We start from the raw sequence: 6,000 nt of genomic DNA on the forward strand, positions 1-6,000 counted from the left end.
ATCAAGGAGTGTTAATATTCCGACATCCAATCTTTATTAACCATTAATCTCTCAGGAGCTAGCGGATAACTGTTATGGTCTTTATGTAACGAATTTGGAAATTCCAAGTCAACTTCTAGTATGTACCCTTTATCGGAATCTGTGGGGAACGATATCACATCGATATCATTCACAACGACCCACTCAAACCCGCCTGTGGGTAAAGGTTGACTCATAGCCCATCCGTACAAATTGTTGGTGTGAGATATAGTATGTGCGTGTCGGGTTTACTCAGATCATATCCTTCCACTAATTTATTATTAGCCTTAGAATACCTTTTCGCCGTCATCGATATACCACCTCTTAATCCTTTCTCAATAAACAAGTGCATATCGTAATCTGTGAGTAATTTTAGTTCTACACCGGTCTTCTTCAACAATGCATCCCACGATAGACCGGGACTGGAATAGTACCATGCTGGGTCCAAGCCGTATTGTTTTAAACATGTCTTTCTAAATATCTCGAATATAATGGCAAGTAACAGTACATCGGTTTTTAAGTACAGATCGTGATAATCGCCTAAGTTCTTACAACCTAATTTATCCCAGACCGTCAGAACGTGTTCATAATCGGCATCGGTTATTTTAGATTCTGTTAAGTTACTATAGAATGATTCAAGGGGTGGTAAGTGGTCGAATCTAGACCAATCATCCAATATATTCGTAAGGATATACACCTTTTCTCAACAACAAATGACTTGTTATCCGATCGGTATATTGATTTGTTATTGCAAAGTCATCGGGATTGTTCGCATTAGCTAAATTGTCCAGGGAAGATAACAGAAACTGTACGGAGTCTATGAATCTAAGCCCATTACTTTGCTTTATTCTGGCTTTCCCATCCTTGTCCGTATAATGTATAGTTTTAGTCAACGAGAACGATATGTATTTTTCCATATTATTAGGAATGCACGTAAAACCGCCGTCGGTCTTTGAGATAGCTTGCATAATGAGATGTGAATCATATCCTCTAAGGTTATGAAACACAACGGGGATGGGCATTGTTTGAGAATTCATTTTTAGTTTCAAGTTACACTCGTTATGCGCGGCTCCCCGATAATTACCTGTGACGTGGCAATGATCTCTTACGGAATCCCCATTCAGAGGTTTATTACAAACATTACAACTAGTTGACTTCTTTTAGGCACTCCAATCATTCTCGTCATACACATGGGTTTCTTACGCGATACATTTTCCCTGATTATTCTCTCTTCGCTTTGTAGATATTCTAGGAACTTTCCTGCTGCATCGGGACCTCTGTAAATCACGGGCGGGTTTGTTTTCCCATCATACCTTACAACTATTTATCCAAACCCACAAGGCATATGTTCTTGAGTTTTGTACGTAAAACTACATTCAGTATTGTGTTCCATATTTTCTATAGGTTTGATAAGTGCTTCGAAGTCAGCATAAATTACGTACGGTACTGGCATTTGATTACAATAATGTTCAAATTTTAATATATTTTCCCCCTTTTTAGGCATATCGATCCTGATAGCATTCTGTCCAACACCTCTGCAGTCTTCTTTATGCGCTTCTAAAAGATCTTGTCTGCTGTACCCATGCAGGCATCTTTCACAGAAATATTTCTTTTCCCTATGGGTTGTTTGATCGTATAATAGTCTGCTTAAACTCTTTATCCATGTATAATGTTATTTACCATCTTTTTCGATCAGAAATGAATTGATTCTGGGAATATGTTCCGTAGCGGAGCTTATCCTGTGTACAACAATTCCTTTAGAAGAATGTCCGAAAACATTTATAGCTAAATTATTTTGCTTTTCCACCTTATCAATTTGCGAGATTGGTGTAGGTTCGTCTATACCATCAAGGTTTAGTCCATCGTTTGGGGGATAGCTAGAAGACCTATCCGGATTTTTGTCTATGGGGAACAATGCAGATCTTATCATTCTGAAACAGTCATCGGATTTATTTTTTACATTAACTATAGCTTTTTTCTTCTTATAATACAGGGGTAACTCTATATAAGATCCACCTTTGAAAGGCATATAATTTGCTATATCTAAATATAAACTATCGATTTTATCCACACCCCAACCAGAACCTCTATTAGTCCAGCGTTTAAAAGTTTCTTGTATCCACTGAATTGATGTATCTAATGATGAGCTTATAGACTCGGTTCGATTCGGTTATAACTTCTTGATTGCTCCAGAAATAAGGTTTGGTATATTCAGTGCTATCGTCTGTGTTACTTTTACTCAATGACATTTTAACCGTCAGCTGGTATTTTATACTATTTAAATTATCTAACTCCTCGTTAATTTTGCTCAATACGATGGGCTTAACATCATTAACATTCATGTTGAAATTAATATCCATCTTCCAACCTCTTAGATATTTACCAACGCCGGTTGTGGGTACAAATTTTAACTCATTATTATCAACAACAGTAGATTAATTTTTATCATCCGGGTGATTATTATCTAGTAAAGCGATCAATTCAGCTTTTCTCATTCGAGAATAACCTCTCAGCCCACTGTTTTTTGCTTGGGCTTTGAGTTCTCTAACAGTCTGGGGCTTGTTGTATTCCAAACCCAGTAAATCAATCAATTCAGCTTTTCTCAATCGAGAATATCCATGTAGACCACATTGTTTTGCCAAAGCCTTCAACTCTGACAAAAACCATTGTGATTTAATGGTATATACAAAATGATTCAAATGTCTAAATGGTTGTTTTTCATATATAAATACGTATTCTCCCCAACCTATTCCTCTCATTGATGTAATCTCTCTTCCTAGCGTAAATAATCTGCTTCCTGACCCTATCAGCACTGTGACTCTTACATAAACAGTAACTACCTTTGACCCCATTCCGACATACAGTACAAACGTAATTTTTAAAACCCTGTCTGATGTAATAAGAGTTGGTCCCACAGTAAACACCCACACATGGCTTCTGACATTGAATCGATTTCCCCATGAGTGTATATCTGCACAGATTCATGGTTATACACATATCATATCATTTGTCTAAAAGGTAAATCACATCTCCACTGGTGAGTCATAGTTGTCGACGCTATTTATAGCTCATAGCTTATGTGTAGCTAAAAATAGACATCGTGACATAGCTGAACAGCCAGTCAGTGCTATTTATAGCTGAGTTGTCATTGCTATTTATAGATTAGCAGTCATCGCTATTGATAGATTAGCACTCAGGGTTACTTACAGCTGAATAGCCAGTCAGAGTTATTTATAGATTAGCAGTCAGTGTGACATGGCCGATAGATCATGGTTTATGCGTAGTTATTGTATAACTGAAAATTACAATGACTGATAACCCAATCATTATAAACGCTATCTCGCGGTCTTTATGAGCCTCTGACAGTGTATAAAACTGACTTATTGTTGTCTTGGTATTGGGTCAAGTTTCTTTCCATAAACAAGGAAATATTCATGCATGGCAGATTCAACATCTTTAAACGTTTGAATTGAATGTCCTTGTTTACGCAGTTCATCATTAATAAAATCTAATCTTGACATTCTGCGCCTGGACCATTGTGACTGGGTTGCTTCGAGTTGTTCTAATGCTTTATTATGTCGTTTACGCTCCTCTTCAACTTCTTTAGCGTTTGATTCCCTCATAGTAGAAAATAAATAATTACTCCTCGAAACAGCTAGAGCATTAACAGTAGCTCCACCGACCCTCATCGCAATTGTTGCCATATTTATATGAATATAAAATGTTCAAATGTTCCATAATATATAATATTCAAATGTTTAATTACTTCATTATGTCTTCTTGGATAAGTCCTTGTTTGATGAGCATATCTTTTGTTGCCATTGCCATTCCAATATGGAGAACCATCATACCGATATCATAACCATTAAAATCTAGCTTGGGTGGTGTGGCTTTAGTAATCATTTTAGCCATACGGGCATAGCCAATGGCAAAGCCGCTGACCACCGCTAAATGATACGTTGCGTTTGCCAACATTTTACCGTCTGTAACTGGAGTAGTCATGCTTTTATAACATTATATGAGGGCTTACCTCTAATTGAACTTCTTGTTGTGTAATCGGGGGTGACGTTTTCTCTTCTCCGGTCTCATAAAACAACCATACCACCGCTTCAGCAACAACTCCTAGTGCATAGGGAGCCCAAGTTTTAATCAGACGACTATGTTCAATATTTGAATTATGCATTAGTTTCGCCTTCCTCGCTAGCCCACCCTTTCTCCCAGCTGTGATTTTCAAAGGATTCTTTGGCTTGTGATTTCGCAATCACTGGTATTTCCTCATTCACTTGTTGATATTGTGTTTCCACAATCTGTGGGGTCACTTGAGTCTCCATTTTTAGAAAGTGGGCACTTATGTTTAAATTGACAATACCTAGCCGTTATTAAAGCGGTGGTCATGGAGCTAAGAACATTCCGTATCTATGATAAAACTCACAGCTTACTGAGCTCATAGCGTGTTCGATGAATGGGTCTTTCTCGAGAGATTCGCATAAATACGGGCGATGTCCTGTCGGGGTAGGGAGAAACGTACTAGCTACGACTGTGTATAGTTGTAACATAGCCGAACCTATTGTTTTAGTCATGGTAGCTCCCAGTCTAGACTCGTAACGTGCGTACAGTTTTTTAAATTCTTCATCGGTCATGTTATCAATTTTTTCAATGGTATAATTTTCCCCCAAATATTGGGAACATTTTCCAGTGGCTACCAAAGCAGCGAGTCTTTCTCTATGTTTATCTAAAGATGTATCTGTATGTTCTTCTGCCTGTTGATCTGGTTCTTTGAGCATTTGTGCGATGAGTTCGTTGCATTCCATAATGAAATACCTCAGGGATATTTAAGTCTAACATAATAAAATATGGAATATCCAATACAGCCTGAAATAATAAACTTCTGCGAAAGAATGAGGATTTCAAACCACATTATTACATAATAACCCCTATGTTCAATTTATCGTATTTTTGCTATTTTTGCTATTTTTTGCTATTTTTGCTATATTTTTGCTATATTTTTGCAATATTTGGTCATATTTCCTTAGTAGTTGCTATAATTTTGCTTAGTTGCTATTTTTTGCTATATTTTTCTATATTTTTGTTTAGCAGTTGCTATTTTTGCTATATTTTTGCTTAGCTGTTGCTATTTTTGCTATAAATCTGCTTAGCAGTTGCTATTTTTGCCATATTTTTGCTTAGCAGTTGCTATTTTTGCTATGTTTCTGCTATTTTTGCTAAGCAATTGCATAAGCAGCTGGTTGATCGGTTTTTAATACGAGTTTACAATGCTTCCATGTGACAGAAATATACATTGGTGTCATCAATACTCAAAACTTCATTACGGCTAAGTTTAATCGCTATTTTCTTAACAATCGCACGACCTATGTTCTGAATGAGCTCTCTGCTACCGTCGGTAGAATTCAAACTAATTGTAAATGATAGTTGTGCAGTTCCTGGAACTAACACATCATGTGCGCCGAGATTAGGAAAGCAAACCAGAAGCGTTTGATTCTGATCAATGGTACTCGGGTTATTAGTTATAGTTACAGACTGACGAATTGCTTTGACCCCTAATGGATCCCGAAGTCTACGTTGTGGGTTTAACTTATGTCTGTATTGCGAAGACATTGTTATATTGAACTTATGTAACCTTATGTTTAATATAAAATGGATGATATTAATCTAGATAACATAACTGATACTAGTACAATGGAAGAGGGTACTGATGAAACCAGCTTTATGAATCTTAATGATGAACTTTTGAAACCAGCCGTTAATGATTATTACGATGCCTTAAAAGAAACTCCTATAGGTCGTGACTATTCAAAGTTTACGATAGATAGTAAAGGAATATTGCAACTGCGTGGCTCTCCGGATATTGATCTAATGAATTCTCATACTCATAAGCCCCTAGCCTTGTCTACAATAGCCGCTAAACATGGCATCAACACTGTTCATAACGAATTAGGTTTTGTAGACTACTCACGAGAAAAA

The sequence above is a fragment of the Haliotis rufescens genome, unplaced genomic scaffold, assembly GCF_023055435.1.
Source record: "Haliotis rufescens isolate VD_foot unplaced genomic scaffold, xgHalRufe1.0.p SCAF_7, whole genome shotgun sequence".
In the NCBI taxonomy this organism is placed as follows: domain Eukaryota; kingdom Metazoa; phylum Mollusca; class Gastropoda; order Lepetellida; family Haliotidae; genus Haliotis; species Haliotis rufescens.